Genomic DNA, 18912 nt, shown 5'->3' with positions numbered 1-18912 from the left:
CTCTCCTAAGTTCTTGCCTTGGACATTTATTATAAAAAATAATTTTCTTTTGTATATCACATTTCTTTAAGCTTTTGTACATGGTATTTTAATTCATGAGTATAAAACTTAAAATCAAAGAACTGGAAGGATCCTTAGGGAGTACAGGGCCCTGGCAGAGAAAATAGGTCTCATCGTACATGCCCGTCGGAGCTGAGCAGTAGACGCTACACAGTACTGTGTTTAGTGAGATTGAGGCTTTATTCTGGAAAGAGTTGTGTGATCAACTAGTGATGTTTGGCATGGGTAGGAGATGGAGAACAATGTTATTCAACTTTATTTTATTCTATCACCAATCTTAATATAATCTATCTTATAGATTAAAAAAACTGCATCTAGAAAGTAAAATGATTTGCAAAGTTCAAATCAGAAAATCCTCTAGTCTACATAGCTCATTCATCACAAATAAAAAATACATGTTTGCCCTTTGTGAAGTCTTAATCTGTTTATCTTCAAGTATCTTATTTCTTATGGTGACAGGCTTTGTAAAAATGTGTATTTGTTTTCAGAATGGTGAATGCATTGGCCACAACAGACATTAAGTATGGTTTTTTAAATAAAAGACAAGGTTGTAGATGGCATTATTTCCCCCAGGAGGCTTAAAGTCCATTCACAGTGCTTTCCCTGTTGTGTTATGAATTGATGGAAGAGTAACTTCTGTTCTGCAGATGAGAAAATCAAGGCACAGAAAAGATTTGGAGCCTCAGGGTCATTTCTAGTGTGTTTGGTATTTCATGCAGGGACTTTTGTCACCCAGTTTGAGAAGTGATCCAGTGGCTGCTGTGAAGTCGTATGTGATTTGGCGAGGACGAGGTGTACTTGCACAGATGTAAAAATAATTCCCCCTGAGAATTAAACTAAAAAGTTGACATGTTGACCGTACCATGTAGCCTTAAGGAACTTGCAAGGTTCTCCTCTTTGAATGACTAAAGCAGTTGCTGACGAGTGAGTATTCCAAAAACGGGTGGCCCAGATCTAAAATTTAGTTTCCTTGAGCCTCAGGTACCTCTTGGATAAAATGGGTATTGGAATGGGATCTTCCTCATGGAGTTGTAGAGAAAATTAGAAGAGCTAATGAATGAAAAATACCTCATACAATACCTGACTAACATCAAGGAAATACTGAATTAATAGCTATTATTATTCCAAGCCCAGGTTGTGACAGACCCAAGGTTTTGAAATATTCCAACAAGTTATACAAAATCAATCAGAAGGGGCCTTGGACAGCTGTAGAAACTTAGAGTGACAGTGTGGTGCTTGTCAGTGTCCGTGAGATCTCTGTCCAGGGAGAGGATGTGCTGGCCCAAGGATGAGGTCTGCGTGGTCCAAGGGCCAGAAGTGCGCGTGTCCTGTGGTATTAGCCAGAGATCCGTAAACATCTGAAGTCGCTCCCTACTTTGGAACTCTTGCTACCAAGCAAACTGACGACGATAACTTGGCTTCCCATGTAGTTTTCCTAGAGGGTCAGAGGATGTAAGAATTAGGCCTCCTTCAGTTACATTTCTTTTTTTTTCCTTTTTTGTTTGTTTATTTTGCTCATTAGATTCCAATGTAAGTGAAATCATGTGATTTCTTGTCTTTTCTCTGACTGGCTTATTCCACTTAGCATAACAATCTCTAGATCCACCCATGCTGTTGCAAAGGGTAGGATTTCCTTCTTTTTTGTGGCTGACTAATATTCCATTGTGTAAATGTACCACAGTTTTTTTTACCCACTCATCTACTGATGGACATTTGGGCTGTTTCCAAATCTTGATTATTGTAAATAGTGCTGCAATGAGCATAGGGGTGCATATATTCATTCAAATTAATGTTTCAGGTTCCTTTGGATATGTTCCCAGGATTGGAATCTCTGGGTCATAGGCAGTTCCATTTTAATTTTTTTGCCATAACTCCATACTGTTTTCCACAGTGGCAGCACCAACCTGCATTCCGACCAACAGTGCACAAGGTTACATTTCTTTTTAAACTTAATCTGCCTTTCTGATTCTGACCAATTCTAGGGGCCTGATAAGATCAAAGCTCTTGCTGACCCAGGAGGAATATTTGGAATAGTGGGGATTTCACCAAGTCACAGTCTTTCAAAGTACATTGTTCAGGCTGTTTGCAAGTGTTATGTGTTAAAGGCTCTCTGGTCAAATTGGTTTGGGACACCATAGAAGTCAGAAGGCTCCTGGGAGCTTTTACATTTACTAATGAATATTGTGACCCTCTAAAGTGGGGTTTACTGTCTACGACATTCTACTCTGATTTGACAAGGAGCCCTTTTTACCAGTACGTAACTTCTCAAAGCACTAACGTTTCTCCAAATGGATTTTAGAAAAGTCTTCACTCCTGAGGAAAAATCTCTCTGTAAGGCTTCTTTGTAGCACATCCACTTGCTGGTAACAGACAATTTTGTAATGTAAGTTAATTTCACGTGTTGAATATTCTTCAATTAATGGCATGAGGTTGCTGTGCCACGTGGAGAGAGAAATCAGATGTGTGAAAAATTTGTCCTGAATGGTCCATAAAGGGAGTAATCCACGACACATTGCACTCCAATCACAATTTATAATGTACCAGCCTGTGCCTCAAATTCCAGGAGCTGCTGCACTTCTGTTGTCTGTCAAGGTCATCTAGTCGAGAGGTTTCTACTTCTGTTAGTCTGTCGCAGGATGCTCCTCATGGTGGCAGTAGCCGCGCCCCCCGTGCCAGCCCTCCTGCCACTGGAAGGTAACTTGGACGCAGTGATCCAAAGGCGTCTCTGCAGACTGTGACTTTTGTGTCTGAGCATTAAGTCAGTAGCATCCAGGAACCCTAAACTTATTTCTTCTGCAAAACTGCCACTGTATTTTGGTTTTGGTACCTAGAAACATCCACCCTTATTTCATGTTTATGGATTTCCGATCTTATACTTTGAAAACCATACACATGATTAAATGCTGTAAACACATTAAGGAAAAAGTTAATAGGCTGATGTTGAAGGCCCACAAGGAAATACAGAGTATTATAGCATGGTAGTTAAACTCATGTACATTTAAAAAAATTGAAACATGTTTAACATTTTATTTTATTTTTTTAAACTTAAGTTTTTTTCTGTAAATTATTTTTTATTTTTCAATTCCAACTGACATAGAATATTATGTTAGTTTTGGGTGTACAACATAGGGATTAGGTATTTATATAACTTACGAAGTGATCACCACAGTAAGTAAGCTCATGTACGCCGAAGCAAGATGCCTGTATTGAATCCTGGTTCTTCCACTAATCAGCCGCATGCCTGTGGGCATTACATAGCCCGTCTGTGCCTCAGTTTCACCATCTACCACATAGCAATGATGATAGTAGCATCGAAGTCGTAGGGTTGCTCTTAGGATTAACTTAATTTATTTTATAAAACAGTGAGAGTGCAGGAAAGATAATATGTGTATAAATCCATTTACTGAAAGTAATGAAAAAGCAAAAAAAAATCAGTCTTCAGAGAATGACATTTTTACACAATTAGAACAACAAAATTGTGTTTTAAGAAATGTTTCTTAACATCCAGTGCTCATAAGCCCTATTTAGTTTAATTAAGGCATTGAAGACTCTGAATTTGATAGAAAATTATCTACTACTGTTACTCTTCAGTGAAATCAGAATGTTGCTCAATGATATTCTCAAGGTCATGGCAAGGGGGACAAATACTCTAATTTGACATGTTATTCTTTTACTTCCATCACATACCACTCACACCTCAATGGTCTCTTTCCTTTACATATCAACGTCAGGCTGAGATGCAGTCACAAATCCTGAACATAGGGGATATGTAAGCACATTTTCAGGGGTGTATTTTTTACAAGAAGTTTTATACTTCGTGTTTTTGTTTTGGGGAGGGGGACAAGCTACCCAAAGTGGTTAAGCATATTCTGACTCATTTGGATCATTAATTTATAGCATTTGTGCTTATATTATTGTCACCAAGTAATACTGCTTTGTCTGACCTATTGAGAAAAGATAAAAGGTAGGTTTACTACGTAAGTATATGTTTGTACCAAGTAAGGGCCAAAACCAGAGATTTCACAATAGTTTTAATAGAGAAAACTGCGAGGAACAGAGTCATCACCCAGTGTCATGCATTATTTTCATGTAAACTCAGAAAACCTCTGCTGCTCGTAGTCAGCGTCACAGTCTCATTACAGCTCCCTCAGTCACAGTAAATGAGCATTGTTAACTGGAAGTTTGTTTTCTGCTACCTTGTCTACCAAATCACTGATCTGACTTTCTGCTTCAACTGCTCTGCTGGCGAGTCCCTGTAATGTATTCTTCATTGCAGTTATTATTGATATATTTGTCATTTCTGACTGGTTCTTTTTTATGTTTCCTGTCTATTTATTGAAGTTCTTGCTAAATTCATCTACTCTTCTAAGTTCATCAAGTGTCCTTATAACCAGTGTTTTGAACTCTGCTTCTGGTAGATTGTGTGTCTCCATTTTATTTAGTTCTTTTTCTGGAGTTTTGTTCTTTCGTTTCATGTGGGCCATCTTTGTTTGTCTTCTCATTTTGGCAGCCTCCCTGTGTTTGTTTCTATGTATGATGTAGAGCTGCTATGTCTCCCAGTCTTGGTAGAGTGGCCTTATGTAGTAGGTGTCCTGGAAGGTCCAGTGGCATGGCCTCCCTGGTCACCAGAGCTGGGCCCTGCAGGTGCACCTCTGGGTGGGCTGTGCGCACCTTCCTATTGTAATGAGCCCTGATTGCTATTGGCTTGTCAGTGGGAGGGATTTACCCCCAGGTTGATCACTTTTGAGGACTGGCTGTGACCACCACAGTGGAGGAGCTGATGTGTAGGGGTCAACCCCACAGAGCAGGACTCACTTCAGGGGGGCTCTGGTGCCCGATGAGTCCATTCCTTGAGTGTGCTGCTTGTGGAGGTGGTTGGGTGATGCTCAGTCGTGGTCTGACACTGTCCACAAGGCGTGCTGGCTCTTGGGCCTCCTGGGAAGTTCAGGGCAAGATCAACTGCTGCTGTGCCCTGCCCAGGGCCACTTGGCGTGAACTACAGAGCCATCTGAAGATTGCTGCTGCATGTGCTGGGCTTGAGGTACCTGAGAGAGGCCAAGCTGAGAACTGAGGCCAGTTGCTGCTAGTGCTGGGCCTAGGGCCACATAGCGAGAGGTACAGGGCATGCTGAGGCCAGATGCTGCTTGTTTGCAGTTTGTGAAGCTTTGAGAGATTTTAGGAAAGTCTGTAACATGAGCCAAGAGAGGCCTTTGTATGGAAAAGTCTCTGGAAATAACTTAGGTGGGCCTATTTGTTGGGTGGGTGGGGTCTCAGGGAATCACAGGTGGGGGTGGGGGGGATGAACGATGTTAGCTAGGTTGATGGAGACTCAGATATAGCGCCCAGCTGCCTGCTCTATTGGGGGAGGGCTCAGAAAAGGACCAGTGGCATCTGCCAGCATTTCTGCCTGGATGAAAGCTGCCCCTCCAACCCTTGCTCCAAAACCAGATAGTTCAATCCCTCCTTGTATGTCCCTGGCACCTTTCAAGCTGCTGCCTAGCATTGGAGCTCAGAGTGAGTGAATCCAAGTAAGTTTATATGGTTCTTTAAGAGAAATGCCTCGGACACCAGAGCCCTTGTCTCACTCAGCCACAATCCCCACTGATTTTCGCAGCCGGAAGTCAGGGGGACTTCTCTTCCTGGCATTGGAACCCTGGGCTGGGGACCGGCTGGGGGACTGGGACTCCTTTCTCCTCAGGTAGGGCCTCCGCAGCTGAGATATCCCTCCCAATTTTTTAACTGCCACAGGTAGGTGTGGGAGAAGCTTGTTCTCCCTGACTTTGCCCATCCTACCAGTCTTGATGTGGCTTTTTCTTTATATTCTTAGTTATAGGACTTCTGTTCAGCTAGATGTCAGGTGGTTCTCGGTGATGCTTGTTCTGCAGTGTAGTTGTAATTTTGATATGGTTGTGGAAGGAGGTGAGTACCGCATTTACCTACTCTGCCATCTTAACCAAAAGCTTTCCTTGTATGTTCTTTTTAACAGTGTGACTAGGCTGAACAAGGTATTTTCAGTCTTCCTTCACTGAAGTTCTAGAGAATTTAAAGAACTAGCCCCAGGTCACAAAAATGATCTAATACCTGCAGTCTAGGTCTTTACAGATCTACCTTTGTGAGGAGAGTGGTGTTTATAGCAGGTTGTGTTATCCAGTTGCAGGGTTACCGGTGGACAGGGATGACCAGGGACTCAGGATCTCAGGAAGGCATTTTACAGGATGAAACATTAATTTCCCTGTACCGAGTCTTATTAATAGATTTGCTTTAATATTCCCATTTCAGTGGTTTATTGAATACTTTTTATTAAATAACTATAGCTTTTATACTCTGATTAAATAAATGAGCTATTGTTTGTAAGGCGGAGAAGGCTTTTTTTCGTAATGAGATTACATTGTAATTTATTTCGTATGGGATACGGAAAAGAAAACATTCAACTCTGGAGATTTGTTGTTGATGTCATGAAGTTACTGAGAAATACAGAGAAGAATAGATAGATTAAGTATAGGTACGTATTAGAACAAGGGATTTATAAGGCGTCGAAGGAAATCAGTGCTCGGTTTGGTAGCACGTATGCTAAACTTGGAGTGAAACAGAGAAGATGATTAGCATGGTCCCTGTGCAAGGATGATGCACAAATTTGTGAAGCGTTCCACACTTTTTTATGGTCAACTACTATTTGACAAAGGGGGTAGAAGAATAAAATGGAGTAAAAATAGCCTCTTCAACAAATGGTGTTGGGATATCTGGATAGGTACACATTAAAAAAATGAAACTAGACCACCACCTTACACCATACACCAGAATAAACTCAAGAGGGATAAAAGACTTGAATATCAGTTGTGACACCGTAAAGTCCTAGTTTCAGATATTCCATGCAGCCATGTTTTTGCTGATATATCGTCTAGGGTAAGGGAAATAAAGAAAAAAATAAAACAAATGGGACTACATCAAATTAAAAAACTTCTGCGTGGCCAAAGAAAGCATCATCAAAATGGAAAGGGAACCAACTGTATGGGAGAACATATTTGCCAATAATACCTTTGACAAGGGTTTGATCTGTAAAATATATAAAGATCTTATATGACTCAATACCAGCAAGACAAATAATCCAATTAAAAAATGGGCAAAGGACCTGAACACACTTCTCTAAGGAAGACATACAGAGGGCCCATAGATGTATGAAAAAATGCTCAGCATCACTAGCCATCAGAGAGATGCAAAGTAAAACCACAATGAGATACCACCTCACACTGGTCAGAGTGGCCAACATAAATCAACAAACAGGTGTTGGAGAGGTTGTGGAGAAAAGGGAACCCTAGTGCACTGTTGGTGGGAATGCAGACTGGTGCAGCCACTGTGGAAAACAGTATGGAATTTCCTTGAAAACTAAAGATGGAACTGCCTTTTTACCCAGTGATTCCATTGCTGGGATTATACCCTAAGGATCCTGAAACACCAATTCAGAGAAACCTGTGTATCTCTGTGTTCATAGCAGTGTTATTTACAACAGCCAAGTGCTGGAAACAGCCTTAGTGCCCATCAGTAAATGAGTGGATCAAAAAACTGTGGTACATTTACACAATGGAATACTATATAGCAGAAAGAAAGAAGGAACTCCCACCCTTCACGGCAGCATGGATGGAACTGGAGAATATTATGTTAAATGAAATAAGCCAGGTGGTGAAAGACAAATACCTTATGATCTCAACTATAAGTGGAACCTAATGAACAAAACAAACAAATGAGTAAAATAGAATCACAGGCATGGAAACAAGGAACAGACTGACAGGGACCAGAGGGGAGGGGGGAGGGGGAAAGAAGGGAGAAAGAAGGGGAAGGGTCAAATCAAGGAACACGTATAAAGGACCCATGGGCATGGACAATGGTGTGGGGATTGACTGTGGGAGTGGGGGTGAGGTGGTGGGTGGGGCAGGGGAGAGCTTGAGGGAGAAATTGGGGCAACTGTAATAGAACAACAATAAAATAAAATAAAAGACGTTAATCAATTGGCAGCTTAGCATTTGGATTTTTAAAAATCAACTTAGGCTATTGTAATGAAGGCCTAAAAAGTGTTGGGGAGGGGTATTACAGGTGTTGTTTTGAGCATTTCATTATGTAAATACTTACACATTTACATTCTCTTCTTGTTCACAGCCTTCAGAAATAACCCTTATAATAACAACTGTATTATGTTACTTGATACATTGTAATTAAAAAAAAAATGTAGTCATTGACTCCTCTGCCTGTGCCAGTTGGGACCAAACCTTAATCCTTTCTGTGTCCCCAGGATCCAACACAGTTCTGGCCCATGAAGGATGCTCAGTGAGTGTTCACAGTCAAGTGAATAAATAAGTTTAATAAGCAGTCCGGGATGAGATTGCTATTTTGAATATCAGACCTTCAATTGGCGGTATCCAGATTTCATTGCTTTTTTGGTTTTTATGCAAATGAAAGAATTAGGAAACATAACCTGTGAACCTTTAGGGGAAGATACTTAGCTAGTTGTTTTGCATGCATTACATCATCTAATTCTCAGCAAATCTGCAGAGGTTGTACAATTCCCATTCCCTTTTTACAGATGAAGATTGTGGAGCACGGGGATGTTAAATCATTTGTTTGAAGTCCCACAGCAATGAGTGACAGAAACAGAGTTGAACGTAGGGAATGTATTTACTCACTGTGCAAAACAAAACTGCCGAACCATTTTGCCATGGAGCAAAAAAGAATACAGTTTCCATTTCCGCTTATTGAAAATTTGAAGTGAATGGTGTATATATTGTGTGAGGTTATTGATTTCGTTTTATTGGTTGTAATACTCACCTCTCATTTTACTCCTCAACTCATCAGTCTAGCTTCCAAGATTTGACTTTCTGCCCTTACTAAGGCCGCTGGGGACCTCGTTATTGCCAAATGCACCAGGCATTTTTCAGGCTTCATTCTTTAATCTTTGCAGGATTTGATGATATTGTTTTCACATTTTCCTCCTGGAAAATGTATATTCTTTTGGCTTACATAAGACCTTTCTCTTTTAGTTACTTCTCTACCTTTCTTTCTCTTTTGTCCTTTACTGTCTCTTCTTTCACCTTGAATGCTGGTGTTTTCCAGGCTTTTCTTCTAGGCCATTTTCTTCTAATTTTGTTCTTGACACTCTGAGCAATAGCATCCATTCCTATGGCTTCAGCTAACACTCCTGCACTTAAATCTCCAATCCTTCCGCTTCTGAGCACCATTGTTGTATTTCCGGTGTTGACTAGACATATTTCCCTGGGTGGGTGCTGGACTCCTGACACTCATTGTCGAGCACCCTGAATTTGCTTGCATCCTCTCTCCCATTGCCAGCCCGCCCCTCCTCTTCTCTAATGTTGCTGGTGGCAGGTCCCCAATGCAGAAATTGGAGACGTATTCTTAATTTTTTTTTAACTTTCATTCAGTTGGCCTGGGTCAGTTCACCTTTCCAACTTACCTATTTCTAACCTCTCCCCCCCACCGCTGCTTTTATTTAGATTCTTGTCACCTGTCCCCTTATTTGGGGGCACATTTCCACTGTTCCTGCCACAAGAATCATCAGTCTTATAAAAAATACAGTTTTATCCCTGATGAAGATAAGCTCAGTGGAAAATGTGGCAAAGACTCCTGGAAATAGAATAAAATAAAAATTATTTGTAGTCCTGCTACCATTTCCAATATAATTTTAAAAAATTAACTAATATTGAAGTTAGTTAAACTTCAAAAATACAGTGTGATCGCGCCAACTACCCTGGTTGAGAACCATCACTGTGAAGCAAGATGTGAGTGCCGGTCCCATTTGAGTCAGTGGCTGTAGGTATCTTGTTAAAGCCATATTACCTATAAATAATGAAGGCCAAGCAGAGCATCTGTTACTGCCAGAGAGAGGACACAGTTGCCCATCACCTTGTACAGACGCTCACTCTGCTCTTTTTGGGTTTCACCAACTTTCTCCTGACTACAGTGATTTTCAAAATTTGAAAATATCTCTAGTTTCTAATTTGATTTGAAATAGTTGTGTTGAAATTATTTTATTATAGAGGCTTTTTGGCCCTATTTGAATAACCTTGATGTGATAACTTGATGTGATAACCTTGTTCCTGATCTTAGGGAGAAGGCTTCCAGTTTTTCACCATGTTAGCTGAGGGTTTCTTATAAGTGCTCCTCTTTTCCTAGTTTGTTAAGTGTTTTTAATCACAAGGGTGTTGGATTGTTTCCAATGTTTATTTCTTCTGCATCAGTTGAAATGATCATGTGGTTTGGTCCCCCTTTGTACTATTTCTGTGGTGTGTTACATGCATTGCATTTTGTATGTTATACCATCTCAGCATTCCCCGGGTAAATCTCACTTGATCATGCTGTATAATCCTTTTACTATGCTGCTGGGCGCAGTTTGTGATGTATTTACTCTTTTGGCACATATAATTAATTAATCATTTGAGAATGCGATGAATGCCATGGGACCTCTTCACAGAAGGAAAAAATCTATATGTCTACGAACAATTCTGCCTGCCATCCATGAATTTGAGCATCCTCAAAACTCTGCCTTTAAGGACCTAAGGACTTAAGATTAAGAAGAGCTTATTCAAAGTTGTATCGCAAGGTCGCTCCTAATCATAAAAGGGAGTATTCATCCACTTAGGTCTCTTTAATGCTTTTAAGGGACTTTGTTATTCTGTCTTTTTTGATGTTATGTTTAATTTTATTTCAGTTTTAATTAGTTAAAGGGCTAATGTTAGCCATGCCCTGCATTGGACGAATCACTCCTGTCAGTTTAGGGAAGCTTGCTTGTTTGTATCACACCAAGCTTCCAAACTGTGGTCCAAGACAGACTCTGCATAAGGGTGTTGCCTTACTCATGAGCCTTTCTCCCTCAGCTAGTCTGGTCCCAGGAAACGCTTGCCCTCCTGGTGGGTTAGTGTCTGCTTCCTGACTTCTCACAACTTCTCCTACGCTTTCATTTATTATGACACAGGGGGAGCATTTCCTGCCTGTTCGTACACTGGAACCTGCCTCTTTATAATCCCTTTCACTATGAGAACCAGTGACCACCTTGAACATTCCATTATTGATTCATTTTCAGAGAGAATTTTGTATGGATATTTATTTTCCTTTTTTTTCTATACTGATTTACCACTTGTTAACAGCCAAGGTGGCAAAGCATTAGGACATGAAGATCAAACCTCAACAGAAACTGCAGCCATAGCTTATGTGGTCAGTAGGGCGTGTTGCACTTAATTGTTTTTTCGATAGGAAGGATGACTTTGTGCTGAACTGATCATTGGAATCAGTGACGTGATAACCATGTGGGGTTATCAGTGAAGTCTGTGGTCACAGCAGAGTGTCTATAAAGGACTTTTGACTTCCCTGAGTATCATGCTTTAAGCAGTGGTGCTTGGTGAACGTGGCAGCTGGTAGAACTGAGAAATCCGGTAGGAAAAGTCCTAATGTAATCTTCAGTGGGTGACTGTGAGGAGAAGCATTTCTGATGGTAGAGTAGGGACCTCCAAAAGCCTCATTCTCTAAAAAGCAGTGAATGCACTGGAGAAAAAATTTTAAATCAACTCTTTCAGAATTTTGGAAATCAACCAAAGGCTTTCAAGTACAAGAGGAACATTTATTCAAGAACAGGTTGAATCTGAAGTAGAACAGTAACATCAGCTTTGTGGTGTTTTAACCTACCTGCCTTATTCCTACACCCTTTTCCATAGCTCCATAGTAGCTTTGAAAACCAATGCCTTGTGACCATGGCAGCTGAGAAAACCAGCAGCTTAGCAGCCACTAACAAGGGCATAATGGGTTTTCAGCTCCCCCAAAAGCCTGATTCCTAGAGGATTGCTACCCCTTGATATGTCTGTCAGCCTTTGAAAATACCCCATTCCCAGGACTAATCCTTATTTGACTTGGTACCCAGCTTATTCAGTGCAAACAGCCCTGTCTCCAGCACATTTGTCAAAAACAGTCACTGACAATTGTTTAACATCACACCTGCCTGAGATAGATACCCCTTGGGGCACAAAAAGGGCTGCCCAAATAATGTAAAAGGACAAAATGGAGAAGGAGAAGTCTGTAGCGGGCTTTGGAAAACTTTGATATATTCCTGGGAATCTATTAATAGAAGGCCACACACATAGGCAGGGCTGGGTTATTATGCCCAGGAAACGCCTGAAAAGGCCCTCATTTCTCTTCTCTGGCCAACCTTGAAGCTCTGTGCAAGTGGGAAGTAAAGGCTAAGGCGGAACTGTAAGCTGCTGTGGCGTTGAAGGTGTGTGAGCCATCGCACCGCAGAGCTCACGAGCCAAGACTGGGAGACTGACTGGGTCGGACATTTACGGAAATGGAAATCGCTGTCCGATTGTTATCTGACCCCTGAGCTAGCTGAGCATAGGCTGCGTGGCCCGTGACACGTGACAGCTGTTGCACCCTATAAATTTTTAATAAATAGGGATGTTATCTTATATGAATATAATGTCTTTCTTGCACTTAATGTAATACAGGAATTATCCAGCATTAAAATTGCACTGTTTCTGAAAAAACAGTTAATTTGCTTAAACAAAATCTAGTAAACAACTTTTTATATCATGTTTAATATAGAATAGTACCTCCTCCCTTTATCTTTTTTTAAAATTGGAGAATAACATACATACTGAAAATTAATATAATCATAACTCTTACAGCTTAATTAATGGTAATAATGCTCGCAGATCAAGAAACAGAATGTTTCTAGCACTTTGGAGTCCTTCTCCTGCCTTTTCCAATCACACCCTTTCTTAAAGGCAACCAGACATTAGGCACGCCTCTTATTTCCATTGAGGAATCATACATACATAGGAAAGTCCTTTAAGATGCCTTAATCTTAGATGGACAGCATGATGAATTTTTGCATATGTGCACACCCTCTAACCACCACGCAGATCAAGACACAGATCATTCTCAGCACCCCAGAAGTCTCCCTCCTGCTCCCTTCCAGCCGCATCCCCCAAGGGTCCACTTCTCAAACTGTTGGTAGTTTTGCCTGTTGTTCTGTAAAAAACCATGACGCAGACTGTTTTTTGTCTAGTTTCTGTCACTATCCTCTCTCCTTTGTATTGTTCTCAGTGGCACTGACAACTGAATCAGTTACCTGCCCCATATGCTGGATTTGTTTTTTTGCTTCCTGTTCATATCTTTTCACTTGGCCCACTGTCCCCCATATTTCTTGTAAATTTGAGGTTAACACAAAAGTCTTGACTAGGATCAGTTTTATTTTTTCCCCCAACGATGCACCAGTGACGGTGCTGTGTACTCCACATGGCATTCATTCAAAAGACACATGAAATACTTAACGTCCACGTCCAAACCTTTGTGATGCTAAGATGGAGCAGACTGTGACACCCCAAAGTCCTCACTGGAAAGTTTCCCATCCATTTTTCAGGGAGTGTTTTCAATTATGTTATTCTTTTAGGTGTTAAAAATTGTGAACTTTATCATTCTTTCATTCCTTCCACATTTATTTCTTGCAAGTCTTGTGTAGAAAGCACTTCCCCTCATCAGCTGCATCTCCACAGTTACTCTGAAATACAATTCACACTGAAAAGGCAAGGTAAATGCTTCATCCTTTAATTTCCATTGACATTTCACTTTAATTTTGTTTCCAGTGTACATAGGCATCTGTGCCCTAGTTATTGCCCGTTTGGTTCTTTTTGATGAGTGGCTATGTATATTTTAATACTGTTCTGAACTCGTGTGTTTAAAAGAACTTCATGTGTTTTAATGAGCTGCAGGCTTTAAAAAATTACTCAAATTCTGCTATTTGGACCAATGGAAAAGCTATGTAAGAAGGTGTTTTCAGAGCAGTTTTATATTTTATCCCTGATGTCTCCACACTGAGCCCTCATTCTCTCTGTAGGTGACCATCTGTGGTGTCTTTCTCATTCCCATGTTTTTTGCATAAGTAAAAGCAAATTGTGTGTGTGTGTAGCGCATCCTATCACTAAATAGACTCTTTTGGCAGTTACAGTGCCATGGCCAAGATGGGAAAGAGATGGCAGGGAGGGGTCCAGATTTAAACCCAGGACGCAGCTCCCAAGTTGGGCTCTTTATGGCTCTGCTATCCTTACAGCAGCCCCATTGACGCACAACCCAAATTCAGGCCGAAGAGGAGGCAGCTAGGATGTTGCTCTTCTCAGAGTAAGCAGTGGAAAGGTAATCTGAACACAGAATTAGCAGTGGAACCTAGTTTTCAAAGAATTGCAAAAATGCTATGTGAGAATGCATTGGAGTAAACTTATGCCAAGGAAAAATACGCATTTTCTCTTAATTTTAAAAAAATTTTGTTTGATTCACAGTTTCTGCTTTTGATTAAGCAGTATTGGTTTAATCTGTTGATAGGAAACGGGAGAAAAGCTTATTCTGAGCCCTTTGATACGTGCGATTGTTACTGTGTGGTCAGTGGTAAAATGGAAGTTTTGCCTTCTTTGTCCATTACTTAATCTGAGGCCTTTTCAGGGAAATTTGCACCTAGATAATTTTAGTGTCTTTGATCAAGAGTACAATTCTAAGGAGATAACCTTATGCTGATAAAGAATTAATAGTGGCCATAATATAATTTGCCTGTTAGGTTATATTTGAGACTCTCTTGCCTCTCTCTTTAGGAGTCTAAGAATTAAGTCCTTATTTTATCACTAGAAGTCCAAAGATACTTTTCCTTGGCGCTAACTAGTGTGTAGCTTCAACCAGCTTGGTTTTCCGTTGACTTAGGGATTAAATTATTGAAACATCTTTTGCCTGCTTATGAAATTTGAGCATCATCGAAGAGTAGTTTTTACAGAGTTTGTAACTTTTCTGTTTTCCCCACTGGAGAATGAAAAGCTGTTTTGATTTGTTTTGTTATCAGATTCTTTTTAATATCTCAGTATAATGATGATGTTTAGATGTGGCTTTGTGTCTGTTCCATTCTTAGTATCCGCTTCAGGTTTTTACTTTAACCATTGCTCCTAAGTACATCAGTTTGGAGACCAGTAAGTTAGGAAGTCCCTCACACTTATGTTTGAGACAAACTTTGAGGGAAATAAAATCTAAAATAGAGAATCAGTTCTTATTCATTTAATGTAAAGTGTGTATCAGATGTTTCCCAGATTGGATAGTTGTTAGGAGTCTGAAGATTAATAAAATATGGTTCTTATCTCAAAGGACGCAGACTACTAGAGGGGACTGGGCGTGACAGTGTGTCTCTAGGGCCCGCATTTTCTAACACCGATATAAGAAGACAAGATTTAAAAAGAGCACGTGAGGGAGAGGGGTCTATAGGAGCTACTGTGAAGGACACAAGGACAAAATCAAGGGGGAGGGTAGAGGTGGGGGAGGGAGGTGGGACTGGCTGGGGTGGGGTGGAGGGAAGGGGAGAAAGTGCAGACAATTGTAACTGAATAAAAATAAATAAATAAAATTTTAAAAAAAGAGCACATGATGCCACTTTGAATATGAGCTAATACATAATGACGTACAAATGTTTTTCAGGAAAAATTGTTTTCCTGGTAGGATTTATTCCCGTTTCTTTAAAGAGACATTGGAAGTGTTATCTGTGACCGTGAATGCTCATAGTGGCACTGTGGTGTGTGTGTGTGATTTGTGTGTGATTTGTGTGTGCATGTGTGCCAGTTTCAGTAGGAGCTAGAGAAGCCCTGACATAGCCCAGGACTCTGAGTTCTTTCAATGTTTATGTTTGATTTCAATTGACGTCCTAATTTCATTTGGAGAAGGCATCTTTGGGTTGATGACTGAAGTACTTAAAGTTTTGAATATAATTTTAAACATACTCAGATTCACCCTAGTTTTCATGGGACATCTTTTGCTTCAAAAAAATTTTTTTGTACTGAACCCTTACCAGACATATCCAGAATCTGTTTTGTCCTCTAGAGGTACCCTTATGATGGATGATACTTGTGTTTTTTCATATCTTGAGACAATATGTAGTTATCTACAAGGTCACTTTTTGGGGGAACTCCTCTTGATAAATAATAACTCTACAAATTGAGTTCTTCATAAATCCACAATATAAGTAATATTTTCAAATGTCAGAATAGTGGATGATTGAAGATAGATTTGCAAGGAAAACATAGAGGATATATAGAAAGGTAGAGAAGAGATGTTAAACTTAATTTTTTTCTGTATTACTGTTTTTACATTCTTCTGTCAACTAAGCCAGATTGAAGCCTCTCTTTTCTTTTTAAATATTTTATTTATTTATTTTTAGAGAGAAGGGAAGGGAGGGAAAGAGGGAGAGAAACAGCAATGTGCAGTTGCTTCTTACGTGCTCCAACTGGGGGCCTGGCTCTCAATGCAGGCGTGCGCCCTGACTGGGAATTGAACTGGTGACCCTTTGGTTTGCAGGCTGGCGCTCAATCCAGTGAGCCACACCAGCCAGGGCTTGAAGCCTCTCTTTTCTGATATGAAAGTAATGCAAGCTCATTGCCGACAAGTTCGAAAACATGGAATACTCTAAGGAACATTTAAGTCTTCCTGCCAAGCAGTAATTACTGTGAACATTTTGGCATATTTCTCTTACAACTTTATTTTAATAAATATTATATTCATTTTAACCCAATTAAGTTATTGTACGTAAAGCTCTGATGTGTGTTTTTCCACTTATTATATCATGGGTATTTATTTGGAAAGAAAAATAATTTACTTGGGAACATTGTGTGATGTCTACATAATATTGTGTAATATGGCTGTGCCATAATCTATTCGTTCATTTTTGGATACTTATACAGTTTATAATTATTACAGACTGGCGCAGTGACCACTGAATTTATATAATCTTTGATGGCACGTGTTTCATAAATACTCATCTTATTTTGCTTATTAAGCCATGGCAGATAATTTTTTTGTGTGTGTAAAATAATCCTTGCTTTTCTGGTGTTTCTGTCCCCACCCCCTCTTTTACTGTTATACTTTTACTGCAGGAAGTTTTTAAATTAAAAAAAAAAAACAATAGGTTTTTTTAAGTTTGACTGAGATGTTTATATTTAAACTCTAAAACAGATTAGAAGGTAAAATTACAAATCCTGATGAGAGCAGTTTGTGGTGGAAGTGCTTACAGACCCTTAAATAGAGCTTGGTAGGGAAGGGCGGGAGCGCACCCAGTTGTTACAGCGTGTTCCAGGAAGGACGTTTTGGATGAACGCCATCTATTTTTCAAAGATGTCTTGTGATTTTGGTTTTATCTGCTTCACTTAACCTTTCCCAAAGTGATTGCTGAAACAAATGTATGTAGTCCAACAAAAGGAATTAACATAATTATAATTCCTTAGGTTCATTGAAGAAAGACAGTTCTTTTTCACCAAAGACATGACTTAAATATTACTAAAAGTACTGAAGTTAAGACCGCTTTAATCCTGTCAGATAATCTAGATCCCGGTGACCCCAGAGGTCAGCTCCTCTGGCCAGCTGCCTTCTGGTGGACTGTCATTGATCTATTTAGTGTACTTGTCACGGAAATAAAATTCTGAAAACTTCTCACGATAGTTCAGTGGTTTAGAGCCTTCCCTGTTGAGAACACCACCACCGATATCTGAGAGTCTGCTGACGGTATGCGCTGTGCCAGGCACCGTCTGCTTTCCTGTGTGGTTCACAGTCCTCTCAGACCTGTGCTGGCTGTTCAGTGCCATCCATTCCCGTTCGTAGAGGAGGGAACCGAAGCCTAAGATTAAGCGCTCTGTCAAGGTCACACAGCTAATGGGTGTCTGTTTTAGCTGCAGATCCAGTGCTATTCTATATTGTCTACAAGTTGTCAGAGAACTCTCAAATAATTAACTGACTAAATGAGAAAAAGCCTTAGATTGGACTTTAAAATGTTAAGAAAACAATAAACACATTTAGTGTATGACAGTTTACAACTTCACAGAATGAACTTGGATATTTAAAGCTTGACTTTTTTTTTCTCCTTTAAAAAGGGGACCCAATAATGTCGGGGGGAAATCCTCATTTTCCTTTCATCCTGGCTAGAGAGCTTGGCAGCTGGCAGTGCAGTTGCTGTTATTGCGCCTTTGTCTGCTGTGTGCACAAATTTATATCCCCAGGTTCTCTGCCCTCACTTTTATAAACACCATGTTTCACTTGGAAGGAGAAAAGTTATTCTTGGCAGCACTCGTAGAGCAAAAGTCGCAACTGCTAGCCCCTACCAAGGGGTATGATGACCTGATGCAGGAATTATGAGTATGTCGAATGTAACTTTAATATTGTTTAGAATGCAGGTTTTTAATAAGAGAGACAGGTATTATTTAGAGTTTACAAGAAGGCAGGAACACTGCAAAATGAGACCTGTGTCCCGTGTACTTAGGATTAGAATAATTTATTCTTATTTCTGTCGTCTTTGCCAGATATCATGAAAAGCATTGATAGCTAATAGGGACCCAGCATTAAGATGACCATTAACAGCCTGCTTTAAAGCAAAAGAAAAATATTTTTTAAAATTTATTTTCAGAGAGAGGGGGGTAAGGGGGAGATAAAGAGAAGAGGAGGAACATTGATTGGTTGCCTCTCACACATGCCCAAACCGCACCCCAAACATGTGCCCTGACCGGGAATCAAACTGGCAACCTTTTATTTGTGGGACAAGGCCCAACTAACTGAGCCATGCTGGTCAGGGCTAAAATACCCGCTTTTCTGAGAAGAGCCTGAAACGATAGTTTCATGTGAGCAGAGATTCACAGGTAAGGGATAGATACTCTGTGTACTCTACAGTGATAAAGTTCACCGAGTCCTTGAATATTAAAGCTCAAGTGTCTCTTTGAAAGTTGAAAGACACACATTTGTAATAAATGAAACAAGTGCTGTTTTAAGTAACTCAGAAAATTGTACTAAAAT

At 40.1% G+C, this 18912-nt stretch overlaps 1 protein-coding gene and 1 non-coding gene across 7 annotated transcripts in view; both read left to right on the top strand.

Moving 5' to 3' along the window:
* The window catches only part of HECW2 (HECT, C2 and WW domain containing E3 ubiquitin protein ligase 2), a 352275-nt gene that overhangs the window by 164668 nt on the left and 168695 nt on the right, over positions 1-18912 (top strand). The window lies entirely within an intron of this gene.
* On the top strand, positions 6607-6716 carry LOC112308118 (U6 spliceosomal RNA). Its single transcript, XR_002975120.2, has one exon. It is a non-coding gene; the product is annotated as a U6 spliceosomal RNA (small nuclear RNA).

The sequence above is a fragment of the Desmodus rotundus genome, chromosome 2 (assembly GCF_022682495.2).
Source record: "Desmodus rotundus isolate HL8 chromosome 2, HLdesRot8A.1, whole genome shotgun sequence".
NCBI lineage: Eukaryota > Metazoa > Chordata > Mammalia > Chiroptera > Phyllostomidae > Desmodus > Desmodus rotundus.
Note: the sequence above shows the minus strand (reverse complement) of the source record. Positions and strands in the feature narration are given on the sequence as shown.